A 19,262-nucleotide genomic window follows, 5' to 3' on the forward strand; every position below is an offset into this window, starting at 1 on the left:
CACAAATACAGAATATATGTTTCACAGCACCACATTTAATAGACAGCTTTCACTGCTGCATGCAAAATGAATAACAGTTTGAAGATGATAGAGCTGGATAATCACCTAAGATTACAGAGGCTCTGCACGAACAAAGAAAGCTTTCACTCAGCAGGGAAAACCCACACTGCGAGGCTGAATGTAGCTCCTGACCTTTTCTGCAGCAATGTCTCTGTACAGTAACTACCTCCCATTAGCCAAAGAACTCATGACACTTCAGTGTGGAGTGGTTTTCTACCATGATTACTGACAGGGCCTAATTACAGCCTTCCACACTCTGGTAAAACACCAAGCCATTTCCTCTGCACTCATGGCCTGACGCCGGCTGAAACTGAGAGAAGGGAAACAGAAGGAAAAACCTTGGGACAGAGCAGCTCACTGCCATCTCAGGGTCTTGTTTGTGCAGTGTTCATACCCTGCCCGAGTCCATAATAAACACACTGAGATCATCATTTGGAGCTAGTGTGCGTGTGGAAAAGAGGGACAAAGGGGAAGTGGTCTCTGCTTGGTTTTCTCCCTCCATAGTTAAAAGTTTCTCCTTCATAGAACGAGATAATGAACAAAAAGAAGACAAATGAAAATGGGAAAGTGGTGATATAGATACTGGAATCATATAATCCCAGCAAGTCTATGAAACAGGACATTTATATCATCGCTGTCCATTTAAAAACATGCACCTCCATTTTTGGAAATGCTTAATTTACTACATCATCGGAGCGCAGCAGCTGTCCTTCAAACTGTGAAAATTTCACGATGAATGAACCAATACAAATGCTCCAAAATTAAATGGAATAAAATATATTTTCCATTCACTTTTATTGAAAGTTACGAAGGTTAATTCTTTGTCCTGTAAATTTACTGTTTTTAGTTGGTTTTTTTTATTAGACAGCGATGCATATACCATGACCATGCATTCTGACACTATAAGGGCTATAGGGCTTTAGCAAATAATTGTTAATGGAACTGTACTGAAATTGAGAAGCAGTATTTTAAGTATATATATATATATATATATTGCAAATAGTAAGTTTGAGCACTGTGTGTTCTGAAATACAGACCTGAGTCCTGTGAGTGATCCAAAATAGCTACACGGAAACCATATGGTTGATTTTTAAAAATCAGAGTAGTGTTTAGTTACTACTTCTACTAATGTTATGTTGATTAAATCAGTAACTCAAAAAAGGTACAGACACTGGGTAACAGTTTATTCTGCATTCAAAAGCCCCAAAGAGTTGACTGTTCAAAAGAGGTTCTATGTGATGCAAGGTTTGAGGTTACCCTATACAAATCATGAGATATGATCTGAAAAACACACACACACACTATGCAAACTCTGCGTTTAAACAGGCCGTAAAGGAACACCAGATAAGATTTTGGGGATTTCTGAGCTCCCCCTAGTGTAATTCATTTTTACAGCACTCTACTTAAATCAACTGGGAAGAGGAGTCCGTTTCCTACCCTCCTCTATAATTTACATAGTGTAGTTTGTGCAGTGCTGAGCCCAGAGTGGCCACAACAGAGGCCCTGTCCTCCCTATTACAGGTCAGTGGAGTATCACAATAATTCTGAAGCTGTAAGGTAAGGTAAAAATTCTAGCTAATGTTTTTTTAAGGGGAAATAATACGAAAACCAATCACTTTCAGTGCATTTTCACTTTCATTTATACATTTGGAGTAGGAATGAACAGATGGGAGTTCTGGGACAATCTGCTTCTGCTTATATCCTACATAATGTCATGTAAATATCTGTTGATTTATATCTGCTGAGGAAATCTTCCTATACCGTAGACTCCTAAAAAACATTGGGCAAGAATTTCATTTCCTGCTCTTTCCAACTAATTCCCAGTCATCCAAACTGTGGCTGTTCTGACTTGCAAACAGATGACATCAGGATGATGTCACACCAGGAACTGCATGTGTGTTTACTGGCAGGTAAGCTGGACTCAAGCCTCCACACGAGCAGAGGAAGCCAACCTCCTGCCATCTACAATCAGCTCTGTGACTCAGGGCTGAGCTCACCGTCAGAAAGAAGAACCTCATCAATATGTTATAATCCTGGGCAGACATTCCAAACAGGCTTTATCTAGCCACCTCTGAACACTAGCTCACTGGGGTATGGCTCACTGGCAATATTTACACCATTTTCACTTCATGTCATCAAGTTCAAATTCTCATTTCCTTCCTGCTATTGGCAAAGCTCTATATACTGGGCAGGGTGTGGCAGAAACACTCCTCAACACTGTGGTGAGGAAATAGTGAAACCCACACACACACAAACACACATACACACAAAATCTTCTGTGAATTGTGGGGAGATTACAAAGACTTCATGTTCCTTTCATTTAACCCTACATTAAAACGTCTTCACCTTAAAAGGCAATGCCTTTTTATTATTATTATTTAGAAAAAATGTTTCCTCACCATTCCTTACTATTTGCTAGTTCTCTGGTCTGTTTGCACATTGAAAAAAGAAAGCTTAGGAGCTCTGTCCTTTCATTGCCTGTTCAGGCATGGCCAAGAAACGGCATCGGGGGGTGTTTGGATGGTGGACAGACCTCTGAACATTGAAAAGCATGAAGGAAGAGATGAGGTCGTTGCATTAATCCTGCTCTCTAGATGGTCAATACTGACTTATTATAGGTTTTACAGTTACATTAGTTAAGTGGTCTCCCAAATTTGGGAGACCACTAACAGCATGAAGAATCACATACAGAAACTAAACAGCTCCAGTTACAAATGAGTCTCTGTGGTAACTCAAACACTAATAAAAACTTACAAACAAGTTCAACTTTAACAATTGAGCTACAGTCTGCTTCTTTACTCAAACATATTGTCCCACCTTAAAAGTTGCAGAGCTTCTGACTTAACACAAACGTTGTGTGTTTTGCCGTAGTTCTCCAGAATTATATAAGTTGCCTTTAAAGTGTAATGATAGTTGTCCTCACGATGAAGACCACAGTGTGATATATATATTCCTGGTATACACACACACACACACACACACCCCAAGAAAGCCCCTTAAAGGCCAGACCACTCGTGGGTAACTCTCACTAAGCACTGCTGTGGTAGGCTCCAACGCTATGGAAAGTGTTCTTCCCCACTGAGGTGTGTGGTCGGGGCAGGTCCTGGCAGTGCTTCAGTATAATGTCAATGCATGCAATTCAAATAAAGAGCTGTACAAAATAAAACAACGTAAATATTCCCTTACAGCCGCAAGGTCTGGCACCGGCCAGATATGTAGAAACCTAGCAAGACATGGCTTGACTCAAATAAAAAGGGGCTTCCTAGTGTAAAAATACCCCTAATACCACAACAGCAAGCTAGCTTGCTAACATGCTTTACCTAACATGCTTCCCAGATGAACCTTTAATATTACATTCGATTGGCTATGACATGTGATTTGACACATGTTAAGTTATGTAATAAAATAATACAATTACAAATAAGACCAGTACATGAGCCTAAGGTCATCATACTTCATGTACAGTAGTACCTAATGGGGTATAAAGGGGGTATAAAACAAAGCATCATTCAGTATTGGATGAACCATTCTCAGTGCTGCACCATTGACGTGGTGGTGATGGTGTGCTAGTGTGTGTTGAGCTGGTATGAGTGGATCAGACACAGCAGTGAGGCTGGAGTTTTTAAATCACTGCGTTCACTCAGTGAGACCCTCCTGCCTTGTTGGTCCACCATATAGATGTAAAGTCAGAGACAGTAGCTCATCTGTTGCTGCACTGTTTGTGTTGGTTGTCCTCTTGTCCTTCATCAGTGGACATGAGTGGTCGGTGGACTATTCTCTGTCCAGCAAATGACTTTAAAAGGAGTTTAAAACTCTAGCAGGACTGCAGTGTCTGACCCACCCATAAAGGCGCAACACACACTAACAACATCACCACGTCAGTGTCACTGCACCTAAATGTGTCTTGACCATTGAAGACCAGGATAAGAGAGGGTTAAAGTATGCAGAGCAACAACTCAGCAACAATCTGTAATCGTAGAACTACAAAGTGCTCCTTTATGGTCAGTGGAGCTGAGACAGAGAATGTAAAAGCAATGAGATCATTGCTTGCATTACAGTTTTGTTAGCTCTATGATAAATTAATGTCTAAGACCTAATCACTAAATAGACCAATTCTTTTAACCCCCTCCCCTGCCTGCTTTGAACCACTAGGTTCACATCATTAGGCCTATCGTTAGCTCCGGAGGAAGGACCACCACAAAAGGTCCTATTTTTACTTTGAGAAATACATACTGCTGCATCTGCTCTTTGAAGACAGCATTGCGATCTCATCTGCTGTCTATGGCACAGTGGTGCTCAGGCATGCTGACTGACCAGTAAACACATGTGCTGCAGATAAGCCTGACCCAGAGAGAGGACGCCAGACCCAGAGAGAAAACAGCATGAGTCAAAAGATAACCAGTCGGGAAAGCCTGTACACAGTGAAGATTATATTTAACGAGGGAGAACTGGAAAAAAAAATGTTGGGAGAGTAAAAACTGGGACACTGTTAGAGAAAGACACTCCAAGGAGTACATAGGCAACAATATAAAGTGTGAATATACCGTCCTGGTTATATTTAACGTTTTAGGTTTTCCACCACACATTTGAATTACCAGATTTCAAGACTCCAGGTTGACACATTTTGTCTCTTTTAGAACCACACAGAATAATCAAGCAACCCATATATATATTACCCACCTATGGAGCAGGAATAGAACAATATCCTTCTCTCGGTTTGCTCTTTTCAACGTTTGGTGTTCTCTCTGTTGTCTAAATACTCTAGATGCCTTTCTCTGCCATGAGCACAGAGAGAGAGAGAGAGAGAGAGAGAGAGAGAGAGAGAGAGAGAGAGAGACTAGCATACTGGACCGAGACCCTTTTTTTTTATTTTTTTTATTTTTTTTTTTTTTACAGGCACCAGAGCTTCATAAACACATTAGACTGGTTTCAAGCACACAAACAGGCTGGAGAGCAGCAAATGCTGAGGAAACATCCTCTGAATTTTATAAAAAGTTTATTTTGATTAAAAACCATGAACGTCGCCTTTAAGGCGGTGTGTAATGTTTAAGTAAGAAAATGACTGTAGCGTCTTTGTGGTTGAAGTTTAACTTCATCATTAACATAATTTCTTTTCAACATTTGAAGATCTCTCCACTCCCCAAACACACCCAGATGCTGTTGCTCTGTCTTGCCTGCGTTAGTGACGTACAGAGAGAACGCCCGAGCCATTTCTGACCAAGATATTGGACCCCCAATCCAGACGGACACATTTTTTAAAAAACGAATGTTTTTGTCTGCATTTTGGCCTTTTGGAAACATTCTCTGAATTTTTTAAAAAGTGTTTTTGATTATTCTTTGCCTTAAAAGGGGGAACTTCTGATGAGAGGAAACTCCAACCTGCAAGCTCAGGGTGGGCTTGCTCTCCAGTGAGAGGCAGGTTGATGCCCTGCATAACTTGCAATCCTGAGAGACCACAATCAACAGTAGACAAACTGTGCTTGCTTGATTTCAGGGGCCAAAGCTCTATTAACTGAGCATTTTCAAACTGTTTCTGCTGCGTTTACGGTTGGCTCTTGGAAATGATTTTCTGAGTTCCACAGGCTGCAGGGTGTTCCTCACTGAAAGGCATGACCACACTATTCCTCCTGGTTGGGGGGCTTCCTCACATCAGACATTTCCTCTTTTCAAGTTACCAGGTTTTAGCACTTCCTAGGAGTCCAGGCGACTGTATTAAAAATTACCATTTTTAATTTATTCAACAAAAAAGAACCTAAAAATCATGTAGTTTGAAAATGGCAAAATGTGAAGATTTTTATTTTGTGATCCATCAGTCACTCCATGAGTTCCATAAGGGAAAAAGCCCTGTAAAAAAAACATCGATTTGTTCTGGTCTTTGGGATAATATTGTATCCAAACGTATGTTAGAGTTTTTGTTTAGATGATGATTTCTATGTTAGGAAAATGAATGTAGCGTATTATCATATTTTTTTGGTTATTTTGAATTATAATTACACAAAACCACTTTAAAACCCATTTGTACACTCAATACACAACACCACTTAAATTTGAATAAACACTATTTTTCTCTGCTATAAAATTCCAGTACTGTTTGGCCCACCCTTAGAAATATCCCTTCCATCCAAACATTTCAACTAGTTGTAGCCTAAAAAGGATTTGCACGGGACATTCTTCATTCTCTATGTGATCTAGTCAAGCACTAGACTTAATCTTTGTACATACCTTAAGACTTCAAACCCCCACCTACCCACTCACCCATCCCTCAAATTTACAACCGCACAAGCAAGAATGTCTTAAAAGCCAAAACACACTTGCCACAGCCAGCACAGAACATATGCTAAATTAACAGTATTGCGGTAAAGACCTAGCTAATAATTAGCTGCTGTGTTTAGTCAATGACCCCCCACCCTTAGCAGGTGGCCACATTCCAACAGTGGCCAACAACAAAATTCCTCACACCTGACAGAAGAGTAATTTACATTCCTTCACAGCAGGAAAGAAAGCTAGCAAAAAAAAAAAAAAAACCTACTATTTTTATTTTTTCCTTCACATGAACCCCTCTGAAGGCAGCAGAAGTGGGAATAACAGCTGGTGGAAGCCTGGATGGAGGACAGTGAGCACTTCTATCCAGACGTCTGACTAAGATACACTCACAGGCAGAGCTGGGGGCTATGGGGATGAGCAGGAAGTAGCTTTATGTCAAAGACATGACTCAAAGTTGTGTTTGTGTAGCCTCCAGACATACATTCAGTATTACAGCGGCTTGACAGAGAACAGAAGAAGGTACTCTCTGTCTGGAACAACTGTTACTGGAACATATGGCGAAATTTCCAGAGGAAAACGTTCATGCACTTTTCCTTTTTGATACTTATCAGTAAGGTTTAGAATAGTAGTCTGTGCAAAGCAACTCCCTGTAAAGTTCCAAGTAATGTAAACACATGTAAACACGTGGGAAATATTGATAAATTTAGCTCATACATAGCTCTTCTCCCTGTACTGGAGAGAGTCTCGCAACATTTAGAAGCGCAGAAGCCCACCACCTGTTTGTGTGTTTTTGGCAGGGTTTAAGTATCGCACTGTGATGTATGTTTAATGAGGAGAAAAAGCTGTGATATTCTGTTAGCCATATAAGCATTTTCATCATAGGTTCTAATGGAAAACTTAGCATGTAAGACTGCAATTAATTTCTCCTTTCTTCTGACAGAATCTGAGTATATATATAACAAGAAGATTACTGAAGTGTGTATAGAACCTGTGTGTATATGTGTATGCATGCATACATGCACAGGTTCTATACACACTTCAGTAATCTTCTTGTTTCTCTTGTGTGTTAGCACATATATTTTTGTCTCATTCTTCCTCCCTGTGACACTGCACTGCAGGGTATCCCATTCCAGGTTTTTTTAATGCACATTATAAAAGCTGTGCCAGCAACAATGCAGCAGCTGAACTCAATATTAGTAAGTCTGTCTAAATACTTTTGTACATGTAGTGTCCAAAATAATCACACAATTAGCTAATATTATAAAGGTTGTAAAAGTAGGAGCACCAATCAGGAATAGGTTCCCTGCATACAAGAAAGATTACTTAGTATGACAAAATGAATGCAGCTAGGATCCTACCAGACTTTTCACTTCAATGCCCACAGTATGAAAGGTGAAATTCTGACTCCATATCAGTGGCCTTCATCTGCCATTCTTGGGCTGAGAGTTCTTCCTGGTGGAAGATCAGGCATTGAAGTGGAAAAAGCCTATTTAACTCGCTAACTAATAATTAACTGGAGTCAAGGTGAGTGTAGTATTCAGAATGCACAATCATTCAACGTCTACAAAGCTAATCATAGACTACACACCATGGAAAAATATTGCTCAGACATTTCTGCCTGTAAAAGAGCTTTCTTAATTTGCTCCACATTTATTTTTTTTAAAATTGAGTGCAGAGACTTTAGAATTGCCCCAGCCCCCACCATCTGTGTCTCTCCAATCACAGCAGTGGATCCGGGTTTCAACCAGGTCGCAAAGACGAGGTTAAACAGAGAAAAACAAACACCAAGTGCAGAAACATAAGAGTACTGATTAAATGTTTTAAAAAACGAGAATGCAGAAGAAAGAGATAAAATAACCAAGATCCAGAGCTTCTGCGCCATGCTCCTCACTGCTGTGTGCTTGGAGGTCAGGGTGAACAGTGGCTCAAGATCACCCACTCTTTCTGAACAGGGCTGTTTAGAAAAGGGGAGAATGTTGCTGTGGTGTTTGATACTTGTGGTATATTGACCAAAGCAGTAATGTCCCCTTTAAGAAATTGGTTACCATCATTATGAATGAGCAGCCTGTGGATTTAGGTTTTAATACTTAAAATTCCTCAAATTTTTTCTGTGAACACAGCATAAATAAATATTTTAGCTAAACATGCTAACACAAATGGCTTGCATTCTTTTTCAGCATGGTTAGCATTACTGTATCAAGGATTTTTTGAGACTGTCCTTTTTTTCCTGCTAATAAACTTTAGCTGATATATTGAGATGTAATGAGCATGCAAGAAATTAGGTGGATTTCTGCACTACGCATGATATGCAAAAAATATCATATTGCAATGATTGTGACTGCTTTACATGCCCAGGGCTATATACACCATATCCACAAGTTTACACAGCTCTGGGGTCTGTGACCTGCTCCGTTCAATCTCTTCCTTCTCACTCTCATATTTGCAGTTTTTGCTTGTTTATGTTATTCTTGCACCGCATGTGGTGTCTGTTTTACACGTTTTAACCCCACCTTTGCACTCTCACATAAAGAAATTTTATAACAAAGCTGCAGTTCAAAATGTAAGTAAAACACAGCAAATTAGAACTGGAGCAGGAATAGGAGTAATACTTCACACTGGCTCAGGGTTTATTGTTTTCATTTGTCACTAAAAATCTGGGGCTATATGTTAGCATGCTACTCTTTTGGTTTAAATTGTTGCTAATTCTTCTGTTTTGGTTCATACATTTGGTGACAAAAAGTTTGTTTTATCACTAGCTGTTCAGGAGAGACAATTCTTTGTAGGCGAGTGGTACTTAGTGGTAAGACTCATGTACAGATCCAAAACTAAAAATGATTCCTTACAGTCTAAAAAGTAAACACCAGAGAGAACATAGTCCTTGTTGTCAGACTCAACTTTGCGCCATCTCCTTTAATTTATTAGTTGGTCCAATCAGAGAGTCAGTAAAGCAGTTTCCACTCAGCATGTAGTTAGTTTGTGTGGATTGACGCACGCCAGTGTGTGGATTGAGTGTTCTGAGCGTTCTGAGCAGTGTGGATTGTAAAGCGTCCTTGGGTATCTAGAAAGGTGCTATATAAGTGTAACGATAGATAGATAGATAGTTTGCTGACTTACACTCATCAAAAATTGTTACGCAAATCAACAGAGGTAGACTAATATATCAGAGGTAGACTGATTTCATACACACACCAAAAGATGGACATAGGCTTGGTCATATCTCCTATCTGGATTGCCAAGTAACAAATCTAAAACGGAAGTACTTATTTCCTTATCAACCTCATGTTCATGACAATATACAATATATAACAGTTTCCTTTGTCCAGATAAGAATATAGCTAAATATGATGACATTTGGTATTAAATAGTGGCTGATTGATAAAATACTACCTTAGGGCTGGACGTTGTGGCTAAAATGTATAACGATGCATTTCCAAATTTCAGTTGATATTATATAATTTTGATATTGATTATAGACAACATAAGAAGTAAAACTCTTAATGACCATCAGTCAGTGACATGTGCTGTAAATAATGTATAATCAAATATAGAAAATGTGTTTTAAAATCATATAATGGTTATTGAAACATTTTATATTGCGATATATTGAATTATTGTCCAGCCCTATACCATCTGGATAATACAGTGGTGTATGAAAGTTTATAAACACACAAGATTTTTCTATAATTCTGCATAAATACGACCGAAAATAACATCAGATTTTCACACTTGTCCTAAAAGAGAACTCAATTATATATTTGAATTAAAAAAAAAAAATACTTCTCTCATTTAACATTCCTCATTTATCTTTTTTAAATGTAACCATTACAGTACACAAATAGGTTAAAATGAAATATATCACTCAATAGCCACTCTGTGCAACCCATGATCGGACCAGCGCTGTATTATGTAATCATAAATGTCAAATACTACAGCCTCAAAGCGGAAGCCTTCCACTGTGGGAGCTTTGAACAAGCTTTAATATTACTGTAGGATCATCTGACGCAAATTTCACATGGAACGGAGGGTTGGCTTTTTTCCACACGGCCTCATTTGCCCCATATTCAAAGCAGTTACTAGGAGCAATGGAAAACATCCTAAACAAGAGGCTGAAAACCTAGGTAGAGATACAACAGAAGCGAATAATTTCAAGTAAAAAATAAATAAATAAATAAATAAAATTGTGAAGCATTTTTAGAAAAAAGTCTGTTAGACATGGGCAATATGAAAACGATATTAGATCATTATGGAGATAAATTCTGTTAGTTTGTAAACATTAAGCTTCTTTGAGCACACTGTGGATGTCACCAGTAGAACACTGACCAATGGCATGATTCATTGGTTTCATGGGACTTGGTGCAACACAGTGAGTAATCAGAGCTGATAGCAGCAACTCTGCTAGTGGAGATGTGAGGAACTGAATAAAGATTTGAATTTTAGTTTCAGCACCCTCGTGAGGATATTATTCATGCACGCCCTGCCTTACACTTCTTATGCATAATCACAGGAAAATGAATGTATATGAGTGAATCAGTTAATTAATTAAAGTATTTCACAGACATGTTGAACAACCTGGACAGTTACAACTTATTTATTTCAGGCGATAAGGAGAACATATTATTGGGGGATACTCGTTCACTATCTTGGTAATCTGCAGCACATCAACCACAAAAGGTCAAATAAAACAACCCAGTCAGTTTATGATGGGCTGCCTGATCAGAAAACACGGGATAAATTGAGTTCAGATCTCGCACTGCTTCTTATATCAAGCGCAGAGACTTTTGAATTTAATTTGAGCAAAACAAATCCAACAAGTGTGGCGAAAGAATAATATGGATTAAAAATGACATGTACGTGAATGGAAAAGATAGAACAGATTGAAAATGGCAAAAATGGCTCATTATTTAAAGGAACAGACGCTGAAAGTAGTCATTCTGTACAGTGCTGTTTAGACAGGGGGAAAACACTGCTGTGTTTTTTATCCTTGTGGTATTTTGACCAAACAATTTCACTTAACTAGTCTAAACTTAGAGCATATGTACACTTTTCCACAAGTGATATATATGTCTCTATTTATAGTGAAAAGCTGTAAGTAGAATTAAAATGATTTGCAAACAGTGATCTACAGTATAATGAGAGTTTGCCTTATTGCCTTCCCCTGCCAACATCAAAGAAACATACAAATAAAAGCTTTTATTATTTTTCGGATTTAAAAGATAATTAATATTGCCCTTTGATTAAGCAAAATCTCTAAAGTAGCACAGATGTTTAAAACAAAAAATGTACATACCTGGACAGTGATGAGAGCTGACAAGCCCTGGCTCTAAAACCCAGGTGCTGACTATAGTGGAAGGTGAGAAATTCCATCCGTCTCACCACAAGCAGGCAAGAGCAAAAATATCTCCAACATGTGTAAGAACCATAAACCTGACGTTTTCATTTTCCCCTGAAAGTTACTTTACCCTCCCAGTGTTACTAATCACCTCAACCTCAGGACACTCAGGCCCTAAACCCCAGTCTGACTAAAGTGAGTCGACAGAGGAAACTCTGCCACTCCTTACAATGAAGACACTCCTTTAACACACCGTCAATAAAGCCCCAGTCATGCCATTCATCATCATCATCATCATCCTCTGGACACAGAGTCATAAAAACAAAAACGCAAATAAACATTTGCAAAGCTTTTCACCTTAGTGGAGAGGCCTTTTAGCCAGCATCGTAATATGATGTACCAGCAGAAATGAGCTCCCGTGATGGTTGTAAGTTGTGGAGAAATGCAAAACAAGCATATGCCCCCCTCCACCCCACAGAATAGGTCTTGTTCAAGGTGTTTTGTTTCCGTTTTATACTAAACCAACGCTAACATGTGTTTACAGGGAAATGTGAGGCTCTGACATTGACCTCATGCAAATCTCTTCCTTGTGGAGCAGAAAACAGACACAGCATAGAAGAATGGTGGCAGAATGTGCTCCATGACATCACACGCCAGGTCCTCCTCCTCCTCCTCAGAGCTGTTTTGGAAGTGACTCCTGCCAATTCCACCCTAATTCCACCCTTACTCGCTATGTAGGAGGAAAGAAACAAAGAAAGATCCAGGTCAGCAATTTGAAACGTGCCGTCTCCTCAGCCAGAAATAGTGCTGGTTATAATGATAAAATACAGCCTGAGGGAAAATTAACTAACAATTCCAATATTTGTACGCTTCTTTGGATTTTAAAGCAACCATAGGTAAAAGTTTTACCTTAAAATTACAGCTTAAAGAGTCCTGTGATGCTTCACTGACTTGTAATAGAAACGGAGCCTCAGCCTTTGCTATTCTGGATTCAGCATGGTGGAAACTGCACTAGGTAACTTTGGGGTGAGGGTATGTGGAGCCGTGCGGAGTTTGCATAGCCAGCTTAGAGTCATTTAATATCTCTCTGGAGCTTATGGCACTGGTACCACCAGGTTTAATCGATCCATGGAGCTCCTGGAGCGGGCAGAGTGAAGTTTAACAGCTCTATGAAGCTTGTGTAGTGGGAGTCACCAAGCTCACAAAGTGAGTCTTAATAGTGCAATAGTCTCACGCAGCAGCATTAACAAGGATTAAAAGCTTCACTATTCATAAATGAATCGTTATGTTCAACTTATTCTTTGCATTGAGTCATAAGAATTGTTTAAAAATAATAAATTAATTCAATTGAACTGGAAATTTTATAGCGTATATGACATTTCATTTTTTTTTATTTTTAAAAACACCCCAATCCAGACATATATGAAATTGTTTGCATTATCATGGAAGTCCAGTAGGGGGCCATAATATCTCTTAAATAGAGACATCAAAACACCACAAAGCGTGAGAGGAACACAGAGATTTAAACCTCCATACTCCCCAAAAATCACTTCATAAACCCTATAGTTTGTTATATATTTCTAATACAACTTTATTTACATTTATTCATACGTGGGAACCACACCACTGACAATATCCAGATTCGTGTGGACGGTGCCTTAAAGACTCACTTCTTTTTTTTTTTTTTTAACTGCTTAAGTTTGCCCCGTGGTTTTTAGTCTAGTCCAACTGTGTTTAAGTCTTTACATCCTCTTACTGCTTTACTCAGCTCTCTCGTCAGAGATCCAGAGCATCTAACCTCTTCAGATTTTCCATAAAGTTTACAAGAAGACAGCTTTACAGTCTATTTCACATGGATAATTTCTGTTCTTTGATACAGTGATTCCCCACTGAACTTAGGAAATACCCCCTTCATACACACACACACACACACACACACACACCACCCACCTACTGGAGGCAGACAAACTGCAACAACCCTCCAATTTCCCAGTCTGAGCTTTATGTATTCTCACTTTCATGGCCTTAATCATGCACAGTGTCTGCCAACGGGCGACCCAGAATCCTTCATTAGGTTAGACAAAGACATCATCACATTTCAGGTCACATCCTTAAAACAGAAAGAGAGCCCTCAAATAGCCATGCTATAAAGCCCTCCTCTACAACCCTTTGACCAAAGAAAAGACCAGCAAAGTTGGGAGCCTCAGGTTATTATTCATCCTGTTCACGCTGCAATGAAAGACCATGCATCTGAACATGGAAAACTTCTGGAGATCTGGTTAATGTTCTTCAGAGAAGAGACATATTCCACCATCAAAACCCAAACCATCTCTGCCTACACCAACTTAACATTAAACATTATACCCATTTTCCACGTGTGAACACAGTTCTGGGGTCTTAATGAAATGTCCATGACATGTTTTGGTCAAAATACCACAAGGATCAAACAGCACAGCAGCATTGTCCCCCTGTCTATACAGCCCCGTTCAGACAATTTTAAAATCACTGCACTAGGGGTGAACGATATGGCGCAAAAATGTCATCATGATATTTTTTGCAATAATAATATTTTTGGCAATACAAACAAAATACTTTATTAATATCAAGAGCACACTATTGCAATAAAGTAAATGTTTTATTTTAGTACACATGTTAAGGTTAAACATCAAATCAAAAATCAAATCTGTACACATTTGGTTGCTTTGTAAACGACAGCAACATACCAAGATTCTGATGTTGTAGAAAATAAATAATGTAACAAATAAATATTCCACAAAACAAAAATGCAGAAAATTGTGCATTTATAAGAACAGCAAATTTACAGTTATCCAAAAAAAAAAAAAAAAAAAAAATTAAAGATCCTTAACGCTTCACATGAAACAAAACAAATACTAAATAAATGCTCTGCTCAGTCAGTGTAGTCTGTCTGCTTGGGTTAGAGTTACAGCATACTCAACTGCTGGAGGTGAATTGTGTTTCTCCCTTTTGTTGTTAGTTTTGCATATTTTACATATAACTGGGGGCTTTTTGTACATCTGATATTTTGTAACCAAACCACCTCAACAGACTGAAGTCACTCCCCTTTTGGGAACAAATTATTTCAACCCAGAGCCACTTACTGCTATATTTCTGCTGTACCTCATGTAATAAAGCTACGCCGTTTTATGCGCGACTGCATGAGGTCATTAGGTACACAAGTCAGAATATCGCTATAACCATAATGTGGATTTTTTTTTTTAATAGTTTTGTAAATTATAATGAAATTATTGTGAACGAAACAATAATAATATTTCCTCTTTAAAGTCTTACAACTTTAGATTGCTATGTGTTCATCTCAAGTCAAATTCTAATTAAAATGACTTGGTTATACAATCAGCAGTCTCTGGGAAAGCTGAACCCAGATGACAGTCATTAGCCTAGAATTAATGTGCAAGTCTACCACAACAAGACTGAGCACCCAGTTCCGACCAAAGTTCAAGAAGATCAAGTCAAGACACTGGTGACTAAGGCGAAGGCTAGTCACTGAGTTCCATTTGCCTGCTATGCATTCCTTATAAGCACAGCTGAGTCTCCTTCAACACCCAGAACCAGTCGACTTCACAGACAACAATCATTAGCTACGACTGATGCTATTTTAATACTACACATTCCATTCAAACTTCCTCATGACACAGACAGCGCTGAGATGTCGTCACACATTTATCTTCTTCTTCATCACTGTCGATAACCGACAATTTCAAACCTTCGCATTTCTCCACTCACGCCTTATAATTTGATGCGATTACAGGGCTGAGTGCGGAACACGGCGTCTGCGATGCACCAAACAAGCAGCCATTCAAATGTGTGATTATAATTCGAGAACATGGTAGTAAAAACATTATTGCTGTAAACTAAACAATACAAAACAAACAAATCAATAAAAATACCCATAAAAGAACAAAACCACACAAACAAAACTATTTATTTACATATTTATACATTTATGGGCTACCGCCATGAGTCAGAAAAACACAAATGTGAACTCAACTGTAGCTTGGAGATTTTACAATGAGCTCGTTTGTGATGGATGTCGGTATATCATCGTGATTGACAAGCCTATCTGGCCAATCAGTGCCCTGCAATGTTCACACTTGTTCACTAATTGGCTCGCCTGGAACCACAAGCGAGCAGGTACTAAAAAAAAGTACTCGGTTCGAGGTTTCAAATATGTCTACGAGAAAACAGCAGAAACAGTATAAGTAGAGTAGAACCGAGCAGAGTAGTGTAGATGCAATGCAGTAGAAACATCACACCTGAAAAAAGGAGCTGCAGCAGTTTAATCCCCAGTTTTTATCCCCCCTAAAACCTGAGCTCATTCAAAAAGGTTAAAATGTGGAACACCACCACAGTCAATCCTGGCTTTCCATAGGAACAGCAGGAGCCAGTAAAGCCAATTAACCCCACCGGCATAACATAGACCCCCCCAGCCCTGTTCTGAAGTGCCTCTATTGAAACCTCCGTTTCCTCCCAACAGCACTGACCATCTGGCTTCAGGGATGTCAGAGGTGTAAGCCTATTGTAAACGTTACCACTGAAGCTAAAAACCCACAGCCAAAGCTCTGACCTTGTTAGCATGGCGACGTGGCGTGGAGACCAAGCGATGGCACACCCTACACCGGGTGGGGGGAGGAATGTGGGAGTAAAGTGGGATTGAATGAGTGGGATTAGGGAAAGAGGAACCGGAAATGGAATTTAACGTTGTTGTAGAGACCTCTCCACAACTTGGCCTAGGTATGAGGCCGGCCACTCTGCCTCACGTGACATTCGTCCCCCAATTAACAAGGGAAAGTTGGAGCAAATCTCCATGGCTACAGTGAATGCCTCATTTGGCTAATGTTCACAATACGAGCTGTCCCCCACCCTCAACTCCAAGATAGCTCTTTCACCATATAATAACTGGAAGATGGTAACAAAAAGTGCAACAAAAAGTCAAAAGCTAATCTGTCTAATCCGCTTGAAAAGTTTGGAAAAAGGAAGCCATTTCTGACCTGCCACAAAATCCCAAAGAAATGAAGGCATTCTCAGAAAGAGAGAGAAAGACGCCTAGAACTTGCAATAAAAAGACAGTAAATTCCAGGCCCTCTTTCAGTGCTCCAAAGAGACTGGGGAGACAAACCAGCATTCGTCTTTTTGCAAGGCTGCAGCAGTCATGCATGGGAGCTGCTATTCTTCTCTGGCTGCATTTGAATAGAGGAGATTAGCCGTCACCCTGAGCATTGACCCTGCAGATGTCCTAGGGGCAGAGAATGTGCCGAAAGAGCCATGAATGTCCAGGATCTTTATCATTCTGTTAAGAGCATCATCTAGAGCCGGGTCACTCAGTCAAGTTTGATGAGGCTTATAGGTCTGGAGTAACTCCGGGTTTTACAGAGATAAACAACGAGTCTCGTGTTTCAGGAGATCTCAGCGCTTAGCCCACTGGTCTGGGTCAGCAAAAAGTTTATTCAAGGATTTGACGTCTGTCAGTATGTGAGCTTAACTATTCTCAAATGTCTCCTAGAGGCAGCTCAGTGTTTGAAACTACCACCCAACACTGTCTGAAAAATTGTCACTGTAGTGGTACCCTCAAGGGATCATATTCTGTACCTTTAATTGGGGAACATAATTGTACCTTATTCTATTATAATTGTAGATTTTTAAACTGATGTTGAATTCATAGGCCCTATTTTACCTCCAGGACGTTTACTAGGTTCTTTTTTTTTTTTTACACAGTTCTATAATGAATGAGACTGTAATGTAGCTTTAGGGAACAAAAATGGACTTTAACACCACTGTTTTACCGTTAAAAGGAACATTTACAATGTGTCTACTTTAGTGAGGTCTTTCCATCATCCAAATGCTTCCAGATGCCACTTCTTGGAGGTGGATGGGAGAAAGCGAAAGCCTGAGCCAGGTCGGACCATGACACTTATATTTCTCATATACTGAGCCAGAGCTGCGTATAAACAACTGAGCTTTTTTCCAGTGGGCCAACAGACCGGAGACCCAGCAAACATCGCCTTTTAAAAATAAATAAATAAATAAAATTTATAAATAAACCATTGTAACAAATTCCTCTGATGACAGGAGCTGCGCTAAAAAGAAATGGTACCAAATCAGAAATCAGTGTCCTCCAATTTTTTTTCTCTATTTGCCAAACTAATTCTTGTTACATTTTTTCCCCATTATATAAGAAATGTTGTCTGGCCTAAGAGTTTATCCCTGAATAATGAGCGACAATACAAGTCTTTACATTTTACGAAGAAATACTGAAACATAAACCAAATGACAGTGGGGCTATTACCATAACGACAGTGCTACATATCATTAACCAATAAAATGTAGCCCCTCCCCTTCTAGTCACCTTCCTTCTGCTCACATTCTGTTCAAAGCGAAAAGCTTGTGCATGGACCACCTCTCCATTCTTCTAACTACACAACCTGCATATTGTTGCTATCCAATTAAAAACCTGTATCTCCCAAAATAGCAACATTACAGAAAGAAAAAAAAACCCTTCTTATTATTCAATGAAGTAAATGTAAATAGTTTTTATTCTAAGTCCCACAATATTACAGATGTCTGCAGGGTTTAAATTATGTAGTTAAAAAACATTTAACAAAAATGGAGATATTATTTTTTGGGCAGCGATGATATACTTTTATAGCACTGAGCAAATAATGTAGCATAGTTACTAAATTACCCATAAGATCAATAACTGACAGATAAGCCTTGGGTTCAAGGGGTTATCCTGAGGCATGGCAACCTCCTGCAGAGATCTACATTCCTCATGTGTTTGTGTCCGGCCATTGATCACCTCCTTCAGGAACACAAAACTGCAATTTTGCATCTGAACCTGTCATTAGTTCACCCCCAGGAATCCAAGGAAAAGTGGTGAATGAAGTTTTCACTGCTTCTTGGTTCAGGACTGGAGGCAGTGAAAGACGAGTTTCGAGGCTAGACGGGCTACACATGTGAGCGCAGTAGGGAATGTGGATGGACAGAAGTGGGTAAAGCTCCACTCTCCCAGCCCCGGCCTCTTCTTGGCCCTTGTTGACTATGCGACATGCGGTGGTGGGAGGTGGCAGGAAAAGGGAGCCAGTGACATATTGGCATTCCTCTGCTAGAGAATACATCAATGCTAAGAGCATTCACCCAGCAGGCAAAAGAAAAAAAAAAGACCAAAAACACAAAGTAACTTCAAACCAACCGTAGAGTTACACTGAGCCAAGCCAAATCAAAATAATTGGAGTTGATTTCCAGACATTCCTGCAGATTAATCAGGACAGCCAGGTCCACCTCATACACTGCATCCTCAATGGTACGGAACATACAGGGGACATATTCTACCCTTTTTCCACAAGTGAAATATCACATAAATCGACCACCACAGCACGGCTTTCCACAGTCTAAACAGCCCTGTTCAGAACAGAAGGTTCCAGCTCCTGTTCCTTTAAATGAGAATGAGCCACAGCTCTGCTCAGCTTGAGTGCCCAGGAGTGAGGAGTGAGCAGCAGCTCTGGATTTTAGCTGTTTTCACTTGGTTCTATTTATTCTCTGCTCTCGTTTTCTCCCTTTTCACTCAGTGCTCTTC

The 19,262-nt window shown here is 39.5% G+C and overlaps 1 protein-coding gene across 1 annotated transcript in view; it reads right to left on the reverse strand.

The window, feature by feature from the left end:
- The window catches only part of LOC136698920 (pleckstrin homology domain-containing family G member 3), a 69,699-nt gene that overhangs the window by 34,605 nt on the left and 15,832 nt on the right, over positions 1 to 19,262 (reverse strand). The window lies entirely within an intron of this gene.

The sequence above is a fragment of the Hoplias malabaricus genome, chromosome 1 (assembly GCF_029633855.1).
Source record: "Hoplias malabaricus isolate fHopMal1 chromosome 1, fHopMal1.hap1, whole genome shotgun sequence".
NCBI classification, from domain to species: Eukaryota; Metazoa; Chordata; class Actinopteri; order Characiformes; family Erythrinidae; genus Hoplias; species Hoplias malabaricus.